The 15,444-nt window shown below is 39.4% G+C and overlaps 1 protein-coding gene and 1 pseudogene across 11 annotated transcripts in view; both read right to left on the bottom strand.

The window, feature by feature from the left end:
- PLAGL1 (PLAG1 like zinc finger 1) overlaps positions 1–14,603 on the bottom strand; it is a 73,984-nt gene extending 59,381 nt beyond the window's left edge. For 7 of the 11 annotated variants that reach the window (XM_040448971.1, XM_040448972.1, XM_040448969.1 and 4 more), the window contains exon 1: positions 13,830–13,938. The gene's annotated coding sequence lies outside the window, so the exon portion shown is untranslated. Of the gene's footprint in view, positions 1–13,829; positions 13,939–14,485 lie in introns of those variants that run through there. The other 4 variants (XM_040448966.1, XM_040448973.1, XM_040448974.1 and 1 more) reach the window with 4 other exon arrangements.
- Positions 389–2,954, bottom strand: LOC121013357 (serine/threonine-protein phosphatase PGAM5, mitochondrial-like; annotated as a pseudogene).
- Positions 14,604–15,444: the final 841 nt, after the last annotated feature.

Here is a 15,444-nt window from a genome sequence, read left to right as displayed (position 1 = left end):
TCTTATCTCACATCATACAAAAACTATTGAGATAAATCACAGAATGGAACACAGATCTAAATGTGAAGGATAATTAGTATCTTCATGACTGTGGAGTAGGCAAAGATTTCTTAAACAGGACACAAAACACAGTATTCAAAAAAATTATAAACTGGATTTAAGAAATTCTGCTTGTCAAAAGACATCATTAAAAGAGAAAACAATAAAGTCACAGACTGAGAAGCTATGTGTAATACACATATTCAACAAAGGACTCTTATCCAGAATATAAGGAATTCCTACAAATCAATAAGATGAAAAACAACCCAATAAAAATATGCAGAAGACATGAAAAAGTACTGCCTAAAAAAAGGAATCCAAATTATCTGAAACATTTGAAAGGGTGCTCGACATTATTAACAATGAGGGAATGGAAAAGAAAACGATGAGATACCACCTCACATCCACCAGAGGGCTTAAAATGAAAAGGAACAATATCAAGTCCTGCTGAAAATGTGGAACTGTTACAACTCTTAGATTTACTCACTCACCGATGGTTGACCTGGCAGAATTTATTGAAACTAAACACATGGCTACCCCATGACTTTAAAATCCTAGTTTTAGATATATTCCCAAACAAAACACTGCAACTGTCACTAAAAGATCGTGTATGACTATTCATGGCAGCTTTTTTTTCTCAGTAAAATTTTATTCTGTAGTTACTTCCAAAGTTGACAGAGAAATGGATCAAATGTCCCAATTAGTTGCACTGATTGTGCAGAAAATGTTCATGACCACTTCATAGAAATTATAGTTTCTCCTAAGTTAACAGAATATTTGCGATGGACACATCATGTCTAAATAGTTTAACCTGTAAGCATAGAGGATTAACAGCCAGAGGCAGACTGAGCTGTCGAGTATTTTATTGAAACAGGACCTGCATGGTACTATCACCATCCAGTCACCTCCCTCACCTGCCAAGGTGCTCGTGGGTGCAGGAAAAGGCCTAAGGCCCCAGTTGAGTCCAGATCCAACAGCATCAGAGGTACAGGACTCTGGACTGACAAACTGGTTATCAAAGCAAGAGCCCAGATGAAGAGAATCTTTAGTTGACAAATATTGAAGTGACAAAAAGGTTTTAAGAAATGAGAAGAATGTATGACAAGAAGTTCTGAATAGAAGCACTGGCAGCCCCTCTTCCTCAGAGCCCCTCGTGCCTGATGGGCATTGCTGACAAGCCTCAAGGGGCTTACATGGCCAACTGTGGTCATGACCAAAGGCCCCCATGAGGACTGCCCGTGGTCCCCACAGACAGCGTTGGTGAGGCCTCCTCCTGGTAGACAATGCAGAAAATCCCGAGATAGCAATCAGGATGCTCTGCTCAGAACGACTCCTTTTTCCATCCTGGGCCTGAAGTATGGACTGAAATGCCACATTTTAGATTCTTTAGGTGTTCATATTTTTCATTCTCCTCCTTGAGAAATGCAGTGTTAACTGTGCTGTGCAGCCTGTGGAGAGAAGACGGGAAGGAGCTGTGCTTTTGGTGGCACCCGCTGGAGCCAGGCTGGGGGTGAAGAAGAGCCGGTCCTGTAGGCAGCCCTCAGGAGCAGGAGATCTCATCCAGAGGCATGAACCCCGTGTCCCCGAGGGTCCTGAGTAGCACTGGCCATGACGCAGGACTACCAGGTGGGCGATGCTGCCATTGCTGAGAAAGAGGTGGAGCCAGCCTTCTGGAGGGAACTACCCTGCCCAGTACCATGTAGCAGACGATGTTGGCACGGCAGATGAAGATCTAACTGTCCTCCTGCTGCTTGGCATCTGCCCAGTGGTTGTAGTTCTGGAAGGCGGTCTTGATCCGGGCTCTATCTTTGTAATACAGTGTTCCAGTGGAACACAGGCAGGTCGGGCTTGATGGGCAGACCCTTAGTAGGTCTGTGCTGACCTTGCAGATGCCTGGAAGATATTTGCTTACCATATTGGTGGTTTCTTTTGCATGGGTCATGGACAAATAAGCAAGTTGGAGCCCAGTTAGTTCAGCTTGTTCATGACCCAGGGACGTTAGTGTGCGGTCTTTTCCAGGGAGGCATTCACATGGTTGTGGGAATGCCTGATGAGGAAGATGGGTCACATGGCCTTGGCTTTGTGGTGGTCCAGCCCAGATGACCATTCTCCAGATTCTAGGTTCTTCTTCCGTAGGTTGTCTCCTGTCCCAGCTGGGGTCACAAATGCCCAGCCAATGGCATGTGGCCCCCGCAACCATGCCCACACCTTGAGCAGGTACGTCTCCATGTCCCTACCCACACGGGGCTTCCCCAACATCATGGTCGAAAACAGCATGGCTGCTGAGACCCTTACCATGGCACCTGTTGGCATGCCACACCCACTCGACCTGTACTGGCCCTGTGCTCATAGCAGTTTTATTTGTAGTAGCCAAAATTAGAAGATAACTCAAACATCTATTAACAGAATGAATATACTATGGTATGTTGATACAATGGAATGTTTTAGAAAAATATGAGAAAACATATACACACATGCATTAATATGGATGAATTTCAAAAAATAGGCTATTATGAAAGAAGTCAGACAAAGGAATGCATATTATCTGGCTACCCTTACAGTCCAACAATAGACAAAACTAATCTGTAGAAATGGAAATCAGTACCTCTAGGGGAGGTACTAGGTGGGAGGAGCATGGAAATTTTCTCTTTCTGGATGGATGTAATATGGTCTTTCTTGATCTAGTGGCTATACAGGTATACATACAGAAAATTCACCAAGCTGTATATTTAAGATGGACATGCTTTCTATGCTTTACCCCTATGTATTTAATACCTCAGTACAAAGAGAAAAAGTACTTCATAAAAGATAACCAGACTATTTTTACCTTATCAGTTGCCTAGTAAATGTTATTAGGCAAATGCAAAACTATCTACTTAAAAACAAAGACCAAGCAAATTGTGCTTAGGTCTCTGTTTCACTGACCCCCAAAAAAGTCAAAATCAACCTTATCCATTAGTATCAATAAAAACTTAGAAGAAAAATCTGAAGAAAGTAGGAGTGTATCAGGTAGTCCATAGCAGCTACCTTAGTTACTGAAGTGAAGACTCTACGTAGCATATTGGCAATCTATGTGAAGCAATTTTAGTAGTGTTTTTCCATAAATACACCTATTTAATAATTTTAACTATTTTTAGTACCAAGGTAGTATGTCATAAAAGAAATAGCAAGAGCTTTTGAATCAGACAAACCAGTTTTGCCACTTACTAACTATACAGCATTGGGCAAGTTTCTTAATCTCTTTGATACCGAGTTTCTTCACAATTTAAAACAGACAATAATACTTACTTTGCAAAACTGTAGCACAATTATAGTAGGTATTTAAGAGTGGTAGCTATTTAGCAATAGCTCTTTGTATGCAAAGTATCATGGTAGGTACTGGAACTCTATCTCTAAGAACCCGACCAACTGGAAATGACATTTAGATATAAAGATTGGTGATGAAAGGTAAGAATTTAACAAGGGCTATAGATTACAAATTACAGGGTTCCTATCCAGCTAGGAGGATTGTGGAGTGAGCATCCTCTCAACAGAGCCTGGAAAATTTTTGGAAAATCCACTTAAAGCAGAGGAAATGGCATGAATAAAAAAAGCATAGCCTCAAAAACAATACAGTGACTTCAGGTTCTAATTAGTTGACTAACTAATGACTAACTGTGCCACTGGACTAAATCTAAGGAGAAAGACTACAAGGCTAGGAAAGCAAGCTGGGACTAGACAGAAAAGGACCAGTCAGGCTAAGAAGTCAAGGACCTGTTTTCTCAAGTCCTGGAATGTCACAGAAAGGTTCTTTTCAGGAACCAACCCCAGTGGTCACTGTACAGGAAAGGAAGGGAAGGAAAATCTCAATACAGGGAAAAATAGCATAGAATGATAAGGGCCTAACTCAAGATGCTGACAGGAAAGGGGAGGGGGGGACCAGGAAAAATATTAGAGTTCAATTTTATGAACTTTAAAAAAACGAACATTGAGTTTCCCTGAATATTCAAGTAGGCTTGCCTTCAACTTTTAAATGACTGACTGGCTTATAAGAGCAAAGAAGTATCCAAAAGCAGCAAAACGTATTTCCAGGCACATAGAAAGTGCCCATACATACTGCTAGCAAATGAATCATTTAAAAAATTTCAAATATTGAAACCTCTACAATAATACAGTGTTCATGGTGAAACATGCAAAAGGGCTATAATTTTTTCCTTCCTGTTGAGTGACCATTCTTTTACAATACATGCCAAGTTTCGAATTTGCTCAGTTCAATATTTTAAAAGACTCATTTGCAAGAGCTATCTCTGTCTCTACAGAAGACTCTGATATAAATCACTCTAGAAAGTTGGGAATATTGCCACTTCAGTTGCTAAGCTCTTGTGTAATTTTTTTTAAGGACTCTATCATTCATTGTCTTTTGCCATAGCAAAAAAAAAAAAAAGCCACTATGAGTCATGAATATTACATGAAAAAAATTTAAAAAGTTAATCCAGATCACATAAATATATGTAAGATTTACCCAACAGTACATGACAATTTAATAATTTATACAATTGTTAAAATAATTAAAATGAGAATAACCTACCACATTAAGGAACAAAGAAATGGGTGCTTCCTAGGGGCTAAGCATAATTGTTAGCCCTTTCTATGTATTAGCTCTCTTAATCCTCTCCACAACCTTCTATGGTAGACACTTGTTATCCACACCGTGTAGTGAGAAAATCCAAATATACAGAAGTAACTGTCAAAGATTACACTATATAAAAAGGGAGAGGCAGAACTAGGAATTGAACCCAGGCAGTCTAGCTCCAGAGTCAGAAAATGCCAGTTAATAAGTGTAGAAAGAACGAAAGAAATGGAGGGGCCCCTGGGTGGCTCAGTTTGGTTGAGCATCTGACTCTTGATTTTGGTGGAGGTCATAATCTATCATTTGTAAGATCGAGCCCCGCATTGGGCTCTGTGCTGACAGTGTAGGGCCTACTTGGGGTTTTCTCTCTCTCTCTGCCCCTCCCCTGCTTGTGTGTGTGCTTGCTCTCTCTCAAAACAAACATTTAAAAAGAAAGAAGGAAGGAAATGGAAAATCATCATTAGAATACCACAATAATAACTGCTGCAGGCAAGATCAGTTGAATGCTAAAATTAGTGGGCTACACTTTGAGAAATAGCACATTTGCACAACTTCAAAACATTTATTAATTACCATGGTAGTTTTAACATATCCACAAATCATTTGATACTTTTCCCTCTCATCCCTTTGAGTGCAGACTTCCTTAAACAAAATAAAGTATAAGAAGTGAAAAGTAGTAATGTGTTACAATGGAGAAACCTGGCAAACACTGCCTAAACTATGTGATTAACATGTTGATGTGGAGATCCCGTGCCCCCAGATATGATGCAAAAAAGAGCACAACATTCCTCTGGTATTCTTTCCCCAAAGTCCATAACCTCAGTCCAATTGTGAGACTACACTGGACAAACCCAAAATGAGGGACACTGAATAAAATACAAAAGTGGCAATGTCTGAAAGACTAAAATGTTTTCACAGATTGGAGCAGACTAGAAAGACTTGATAACTAAATGCCATGTGGTATATGGATCAGATCATGGAACAGAAAAAGGACACTGGTGGAAAAACTGGGGAAATCTGAATAAAATATGTCATTCAATTAATAGTATTGCACCAATGTCAATTTCTTAACTTTGGTAAATGTATCATGGTTATGGAAGATGTTAACATTAGAGGAAGCTAGGTGAAGGGTATACAGGAACACTCTATACTGTCTTTGCAAATATTCTATAAATCTAAAAGCATTTTATAAATAAAAGATTTAAAAGTTCAATACCCATTTGTGAAAACAAATGTCAGTAAACCAGGAATAAAAGAAAGTTTCCTCAATCTGGTAAAAGGCATCTATAAAAAAAAAAGTATACTAAATATCTTTTAAAATTTTGAGACAGCGTGTGTGTGCACATGTGCAAGAGAGAGGGGGGAGAGAGCAGGTGAGGGGTGGTGAGGGGCAAAGAGGGTGGGGGAGAGAGAGGGGAGGGGAGAGAATCCCAAGCAGACTCTGCATCTTCAGTGTTGTGGAGCCTGATGCAGGGCTTGAACTCACAAACTGCAAGACCATGACCTGAGCCAAAATCAAGAGTCGACGTTTCACCAACTGAGCCACCCAGGCACCCCTTTAGTGTCATAACCTTAATAGTGAAGAATTGAGGTATCCTCCTTTAAGATCAGGGGAAAGCAAGGGTACTTTTGTTGTTGTTATTGTTGTTGTTTTTTGAGAGAGACAGAGAGCGAGAGTGAGCATGAGTGGGGCAGGGACAGAGGGAAAGAGAGAATCTTAAGCTCCATGCTGGGCATGGAGGCTGACTCAGGGCTCAGTCTTATTATGACTGTGAGATCATGACCTGAGCCAAAATCAAGAGTCAGATGCTTAATCAACTGAACCACTCAGGAGCCCCAAGGCTGTCTATTTTAACACTTTTGTTAAATACTATTCTGCTATTCCCAGCCAGTGCAATAAGGCAACAAAAATAAAAAAGTAATAGAGATTAGAAAGACAAAGTTAGAGGAGCCTGGGTGGCTCAGTTGGTTAAGCATCCAACTCTTAGTTTTGGCTCAGGTCATGGTCTCACAGTTTATGAATTCAAGCCCCAAGTCAGGCTTTGCACTGGCACTGTGGATGGAGCCTCTTTGGGATTCTCTCTCTCCCTCTCTCTCTGCCCCTGCCCTGCTTGCATGCTCTCTCTCTCTCTCAAAATAAATTAAAAAAAAAAAAAAAAAGAAGGCAAAGTGAAACTTTTTCTTTTTTTGCAGATGACATGATTGTGCATTTAGGAAATCTCCAACAACCTAGAAACTACCAGAACTGAAAAGTGCATTTAGTGAAATTATAGAATACAAGCTCAAAATACAAAAATCAACTGTATTTCTAGATACTAGCAAGAGGACTGGAAACAGAATTGAAAAAAGAGACCATTTACAACAGCATCCAAAAAAACCTCAAACGCCTAGAATTAAGTTTAATAATATATAAGTCCCTTACACTAAAAAAACAAGACAATGCTAAGAGTACCTGAAAAACTTATTCAATAGAGAGATATACCATGTTCATATATTGGAAGATTCCCTTAAGATGTCATTCTTCTAAAATTATTCTGTAGAGGCAATGCAATCCCAGTCAAAAGTCTGGTAGCCTTTTTTTTTTTTTTTTAAATAGATGTTGACAAGCTGATTCCAAAATTTATAGAGAAATGAATAACACTTAAATATCCAACAAATCCTTAAAAAGAAAAAAAATTGTGGAGGGTTTACACTACTTTACGTCAAGACTTACTATAAACTACAATAATTAAGAAAGTATGATACTGACAGAAGAACTGATATAGTCCAAATAGAACAGAACAGAGTTCAAAAACACATCCAAATGTATGATCATTCATTTTTTTTATTTTTGAATTTAATTAGTTAATTTACTTTTGGGGAGAGAGAACAGAAGCAGGGGAGGGGGCAGAGGGAGAGGGAAATAGAGAATCTTAAGCAAGCTCCACACTCCATGCTGGGACCCTGAGATCATGACCAGAGCCAAAATCAAGAGTGGGACACTCAACTGATTGAACCACCCAGGCACCCCTATGATCATTCATTTACAACAAAGGGATGACTGCAAGTCAATGGAAAAAGAAAGGTATTTTGTTTTTTTGTTGAGAGAGAGAGAGAGAGACAGAGCATTAAGCAGGGGATGGTGGGGGGTAGGGGTGGGGGGAATCTTAAGCAGGCTCCATGCTCAGCATAGAGCCCAACACAAGCCAGGGCTCAATCCCACATCCCTGGGATCATGACCTGAGCTGAAATTGAGAGCTGTTTGCTTAACCAACTGAATCACTCAGGTGTCCCATGAGAGGGTTTTTCAATAAATGCGTAGAGCAATTGAATGTCCATATGGGAAACCTTGATATTCCTCACCTCATACGATACACAAAAATCAACTGGCGATAAATCAAAGACCCAACCGTGAGGACTGAACTTTAGTTTCTGGAGGAAATCACAGAAAAATTTTTTTAGGTCTTTGGGGGTAGGAAAAAACGAGCATGGGTAAAAAAAAAAAAAAAAAAAATCTGTGGGAAGGGTACAAGAAACATCACTAGACTTCATAACAGTTAAGTCTGCTCATCCAAAGGCAACAATTAAAAGAATAAGTATGCAAACTTTAGACAGGTAGAAAATACTTGCAAACATATACCTGATAAAGATTTCTCATCCAGAATATATAAAGAACTAAAATCATGAACAAGAGATAACCCACTAAAAAAAGTAGGCAAAAGATTTGAATAGCACTTCACAAAAGAAATCTCAATGGCCGATAAATATAAAAAGATAGTTCAACATTATTAATATTCATGGGAATGCAATCAACTTACCCTAAAACCATCAATTTAGCACTTTGGTATATATCCATAAAATAGGAATATATGTCTGCCAGCAGCAATTTCAAGAACATCTGCAGAAATGGGACTTAGAATGACCAAAAACTGAAAACAAATCAAATGGTCATCAACAAAAGAATAGATAAATGAACTGCAGTCCCACACGCATAATGCAATACTATGGAAGAGGGGTCACCAAACTTTTTCTGCAAAGGGCTAAACAGTAAATAGTTTAGTCTTCGTAAGTCATATGGTCTCTGTTTTAACTACTCAACCCTGATACATGGACATATTTATGTTCAACAAAATTTTATATATCAAAATATGTTGTTGGCCCACAGGTCATAGTTTACCACCCTTTGCTATAAAGCCAACAACAAAAAATTACCTATACATGCAACCTGGACAAATGTCAAAAATATCCTGTGAACAAAAGGAAACACACACAAACATTATAGGATTCCATTGATATGAAGTTCAAGAACACCTGAAAATAATTCATAGTGATAGAAGTCAGGACAGGAGTTGACTGATAGAGAGGAGTGGCTCCACTGTGTGGAAGACACAGGAGGGAACTTTTACAGGGATGAAAATGTGTTCTATCTTTATCCGAGTGGTGATCATACAGGCATACACATATGTAAATTTCATAAAGCCATACACTTTATTTTTGTGCTTTTACTATACATAAATTATAGCTCATTTTGGAGAAAACAAAACTGGACAAAAGTCAAAATAAAGACCTGAAGAAATTATCTAGAATTCAACATGAACAAGAAATATATAATATATATAAAAGATAGATTAAAAGAAATGGATAGACTGAGCAAGTCTAACCAAAGTGTAAGCAGAGTCTTGAAAGAAAGAATAGGAAAAAAAATGGAGGAAAAACTACACGGAAAGAAAAAAGAAGAAACTTTTGGGAACTGATGAAAGCCCAACCTTAGAGACAGGAAACAATCAATCCAGGATAAACGAAATGTCCACACCTAGATACACTGTCATAAAACTGTAGACCACAAAAGATAAGATCTTAAAGTAGGCAAAAAAAACCCCAAAACAAACAAAAAAACAAAAACAAAGATTAACAACAAATAAGTTATTAGAACTAATGGTAACATTGAAAGCAGAAGTCAATGAAATGATACGTCCAAAAGACTGAGAAAGAAACTGTCAACCTGGAACTGCATACCAGACAAACCCATCATTCAAAAGTGTAAAAGATATTTTCAGATAAAGTTCACTGTCAACATTCCTTTAATAAACAAGCTTCTGAAACATATTTGACAAAGAAAGATGTGAGATGCAAGAAGGAATGACAAAGGATGCATAAAAAGAAAAAAAATCACGATGTCGAATTTATAGAAGGAAAAAAACCAAGGTGTTAACTAAAACTCCAGATGAGAACATGTAATTAACTGGTGTCAAAGCAACCTAGGTTTCTTGAATTATTTGCAAGTAGAATTAATAAACTTTAGATTAAGCTGTACATTAAAAAATTTTAAACTACTAAAAGAAATAAAACATTTTCATACTAGTTAAAAGGGAAGAAAACAGAGTATGAAAAAATCCAAAAGGTGGCAAAGAGAAAAAAAACCACAAAGAAAACAATAAAAACAACCATAAAACAGAATGTTAGCTTTAATCCTAAATATATCATTAATTATACTTTATCTAATTAGACTGAGAGCTCCATTAAAAGACAAAGATTGTCAGAGCAGAACAGGGAAAAAAAAATCAGATTTCATCTGTGCTAAAGAGATCTTCTAAACAAATGTTAACTGAAAAGGTGTAACTAGAGTATTCTAAAAATTGATTTTAAGGTAATAGGCATTTGGTGGGGAGGCATAGGGCATCACTGTAGAATGACAAAAGGTCCAATCCACAGATTTCAAAATACAGCAATTCCAAACTCGTATATACTGTACTTTCAACTTTTACAAAGTGACAGAATTACAAGAAGAAATGAGAAAATTCATTATTTTACTGTGATCTTTTTATTACACCTATCTCAGTCGTTGATAGATCAAACAAACCAAAAAACTAGTAAGGTTAAAATGATTTGAACATCACAATTCTTGTGCTTGATCTAAGACACATGCGTGTGTGTGCGCGCACGTGTATTTATGTTTTTATACCTACCTTGCCCCAAAAGTCTGAGTACATATTCTTCTCAATCATTCAAGGCGCAGTTGAAAAACTAACCATGAGGCCACAAAGCAATTCTCAAATTTCAAAGAATGGGTAACACAGAGCCCTCATTTGCTGACTACAGTGCAAGTTAGATATCAATAACAAAAGGATAACTCACAAAACCTTCCACATTTAGAACTAGAGCATACTTCTAAAAAACTCATGGGGAAGGGAAAAAAAATCCTAATGAAAAAATTTTTAATTCTTAGAATTGAAAAAATAGACTACGTAGAAAGCAACAGTAAATAAAAAAACGTGTAGTATTCGTGGAGACAAATCCATGACCAGAGTGAAGAGCCCAGAAATGAGTCCAAGCATATCTGGGAAGATGTGTATGATAGAGCTCGTACTGGTGTGGGGTTCACTGCCACTCCACACAGAAAAAAGAGAATGAATTCGTCCTGATCTCACAACATAAATTTAAAAAATACATATCTATACAGCTGCAAGGCAGGTAAGTTAAAGAACTAATTGTGTAAAAGAACAGAAACTTTAAAACTTAGAAAAAACTTCTAAGTACATTTCCCTAATGGAGGAGAATATCTTAAGACACGAAAACACAAAGAAAAGATGGTCTGCGGTTTACATAACCAACAAAGGATTTGCACCTTGAACAAGGTTTTCCAATAGAAATTGCTGCAATGATGGAAGTGTTTTGTTATATAATATAATACAGTATAATATAAAATAATACAGTAAAATATAATAGCCACTAGTCATATGTAACTATTGAGCACTTGGAATGTGGCCTAAAGTGACGGAGGAATTGAAACTGTTGAAGTGCACAGGACAGCATGTTAACATTTAAAAATCCTCGATGAGGGTCCGTGAAGGTCCGTTAGGTTTTTTATATATTTTTTAGTATTTAAATTTTTCATAAAAGAACTTGATTTTAGCTTATGTTACTGTATAAAATATAATTTCGATTTTATAAAAAAATACCTAACAGTCACTTTTCGGAAAGCAAACACACCAAATGTTCAAAATGTTATCTATGAATTTTATTTTTCTTCTATTTAAAAAAATTAAATATAAAAGCATATAAACAATTCAATGAACATGGACGTATCCACCCTACAAGTTATGAAATAAAACATTACGGATATTGTGTAAATTCCCTAGATACCTATCCCTGATCACAACTTTTCTCTTTTTAAAGAAAAGCTAGGAAATATGAATAGACTAGAGCCCTGGATTCAGGCTTCATTTCGCAACACCCATATTTTAATAGATTTGGGGGGATACTTTGTAATACGTAGACATTACATATATCATTTAACAAAGAGTAATAAAGCAAACACTGATGTAACCATTGCCCAGGTCAGGAGATAAAGCATGTCCAGCATCCAAAAGTCCTTAGTATGTCCCTTCTCAATCCCCCCCACTTCCGCCTTGATCCCCCCAGGAGAAAACCACCAGCTTGACTTTTAGGGTATCAATTTATTCACAACTACTCCTTACTTTTCATGCCTATATATGAATCTCTAAACAACAGCTTTATTTCACCAGGTTCTGAATTTCTCATAGAATACTGAATGATATCCTCTTCAACAACCTGAGGTTTTTTTTGTCTGCTGTTTTGTTTTTTGTTTTTTGTTTTTTTTTTTTTTTTTTTTTTTTTTGGTTGGCTCAACATTATTGAGACACATTTATGTTGAAACACAAAACTACTTCATTCACCACTGTTCTGGGTAGGTTCCATTTTATGAATATAATTTACTGTTCTCCTTCAGATAGACAACAAGGCATCCAGCTTTGGAGTATTACAAATAACACCAGAGTAAACCTCATACATGTCTGCTTGTGTATATGTATGAAAATTTATCTAGGGCAGTGGCTTTCAAACTTTTTTGACCATGACTCATACTAAGGAATGACGTTTTACATCATGACACACATCTGTGTGTGTATAAAACTGAGGGGGGGGGGTGAGTTTCATGAAGCAAATACCCGATGACCTGAGACATAGTCTGTTATTTTCTATTCTGTGTTAATTCGTGTTTTACAAATTCTGATCATTATCCACTTAACTGATTTCACGACTCACTAAAATGGGCTTCCAACTTTGAAAAACATCGCTCTAGAGGATAAACACCTAGGGGTGGGACTGTTCAGGATGTGTAACACGGACATCGGACAGGGGCAACTTTTCTAGATCCTTAACTTTTAAATAAGTGTTTTTTTATCTGAGTGTATATAAATATGCCTATGTGTAATTTTAGAGCCAAAACTTTAAAACATCAGACCGTTTTATCTCTTCCTTCGGTCATAAAACAGTACTAATCACTTACCATGTGCTATGTATCCACTGGACTCCGAGCGAGACTGATGGGTTAATACACAGGGGGGTGGGGAGGACATAAGGGACCCGGACCTCAGTGAGGCCCCAGAAAGCTCACAGGAGGGGCCTCCGATCCTGCCTGGGGAGGGAGGGGTTAGGGAAGGATTCCTGGAAGAAGGAGGACCTAAGCTGAGTGCTTCTATTTTTAATTTTTATTGGTTTCCTAAAACATAAAAGTAACACGTTTGTTGGGGGAAAAAAGTCAAAATTACAGAAGTATATTTATTAAGAAGTAAAAATCCCCACCACCGTCTTTAAAGTTTAATGCTGGGACTAAATAACCAAAGTTGCATTATCAGTTATCCCAATGTAGTAAATTTTTAGGAGCCCCCACTCTTAAACAGTTTTAAGAGTATATCTGACAGAGTCCGTAATATCGAAGGATAAAACGAATCACATTTTCCATAATGAACATGAATGCAGACGTTTCATGTTTAGTCACGTTACTACTTTTAAGAGACTTTTTTCTTCTCTTTTCTTTTTTTCCTTTTTGGCCTTTTGGCAAGGTTAGCGTGCCAGGTTTCAAAAGTCGAGTCTATTTACTGCATACCAAATATACACAAATGCTTCAAAAAGCGGCATTAAAAACGGCCAGCTGAAAGAATGTTTTGTTCAAGTCAACTTGGCTTGGCCGGTGACAATTTGTCGGAGTTTCACACTTCGTCCCGAGGAGCCCCGGACCCCGTCACGTACGCGGCGCGTCGGCACCGGCACACCCTCCCCAGCGCGGCACGGAGCCCAGGACGGTCCTCGCTCCGCGGCAATGCCGCCGCCCCGCCGCCCCCCAGGCCCGCAGCGGGCCCCACCGCCACCGAGCCGGGCCACGAGCACCCCAACCACCTACCCTGCGGGGTCAAGAGCCCCCCGGAACTCAGGCGAGGCAGCTCGGGCGCGCCGCCTCCGCGGCCATGACGGCGACCCGGGGAAGCACCCCGCGCGCCAAGGCCCGCGGTCCGCCGGGCTGGGAGGAGAGCCGCCCCGTCCGTTCGTCCGTCCGTCCGCCAGGAGAGTGAGGCCAGAATACGCCCCAGACGTGTCTAAATCAAGGCTCGGGGCGGTACCGACGGGCTGAATGACAAATGGCAGATGCCGTGGGCTTTGCCGCCCTCGGCAGCCGCGAGGATGGCTGCGCCGAGGAGGCCGCGCACAGGCGGAGCCCGGGAGCCGGAACGGCGCGTCCGCGAGGAGGGCGCTGGGGCCCCTGGCGGGGGCGTCACGTGGCAGGAGGAGGCCCCGCTGGGGAGCCAGGGGGTCGGCGGCCTGGGCGGAGGAAGAGGACAGGCGCCCAGACGCCTGGCCGATTGAGTCATCCGTGTGGGCTAAGCCAAGGTCGCCCAGGTGCAGAGCTGGCGCAGGTAGACCCGAACCAGCCCGAAGCCCCGTACGGTATCGAAGACTGTTCACTTAAGTCACCACCAGGATGAGCCGCCCCGAGCCAAATCATAAACGAGAAACACGACAGATGCTAGGAGAACGCTGCACTAAGCCGGATTCACTTACCTCCTATCCGTGCAGTGTTGAAATAATGGCAGCCTAACTGTGACCACTAATTGTGAGCCAGGCACGGTTCTAAGCGCTTCGCAGGTAAATAAAGTAGTCCTCGTGACTACCCTGGGAGAAGCACTTCTACTCCCGTCTTTCACATGAGGATCCTAAGGCACAGAAAGATTAGACGGAAATGATTGTATGGTTCTGGAATCCTACTATGTACGCTTTAAGTAATTCAAAAATATTCAGTGCTATTTGAATTTAAGAAAAAGAAACGGAAGCAAATCTCCAGCAGTTGCTTTCTTTCCTACACGATATACATTCCTAAAAGAGGCCTATAAACGTGAAGCAAAATGAAAGGCATGAAGAGTTCACTGCAGATTTCAGTCTCCTAGCTTTGAGTTAGAGGTTAAGCGCATCTTACAATTCTACCCACCTTCATTGCAATCTTCCAGTTTCCACTGCTTGCATTACTCTTGACTTACTGGCTCTTAGAACATTCACAAGTTCTTATTGGCCCACCTTATGCTCCCAGATGTTCAGTCTTAATTCTGTATTTGAACGAATTCAATATTCATCATAATGTATGCATTCCTAAATTCCCTATTTTTATTTCTTAATGGCCTGCCCTCTTTTCCAAGTAGTTTCCTTAAGGAAGGTTTATAGAATACCTTAAGGTTTTATCTGCTTTTTAGCTCTACACATAAAAACTGAGCAGGGTAAATATTTTGGATTCACACCTTTCTTCAAACCTAACAGAACAAAATGGCAATCGCTTCATTGATTTTTGACACCAGATTTTTGTGGAGAGATCTGAATCCTTGTGATTTTCTCCCTGGGAGGTAATCTGATTTTTCTACTTGAATGCCTGAAGAGTATTTTTTTTTTTTTTTTAAATCATTAAAACCAGATCCCTATCTGGGCTATGTCTCAGTGGCAATTATTCTCTATCAGCATTCCCCTCCCAGTAT

Source organism: Herpailurus yagouaroundi, unplaced genomic scaffold (genome assembly GCF_014898765.1).
Source record: "Herpailurus yagouaroundi ecotype Mexico unplaced genomic scaffold, PumYag 198, whole genome shotgun sequence".
Taxonomy (NCBI): Eukaryota; Metazoa; Chordata; class Mammalia; order Carnivora; family Felidae; genus Herpailurus; species Herpailurus yagouaroundi.
The sequence above is the reverse complement of the archived record's forward strand: the minus strand, read 5'-3'. Positions and strand labels throughout refer to the sequence as shown.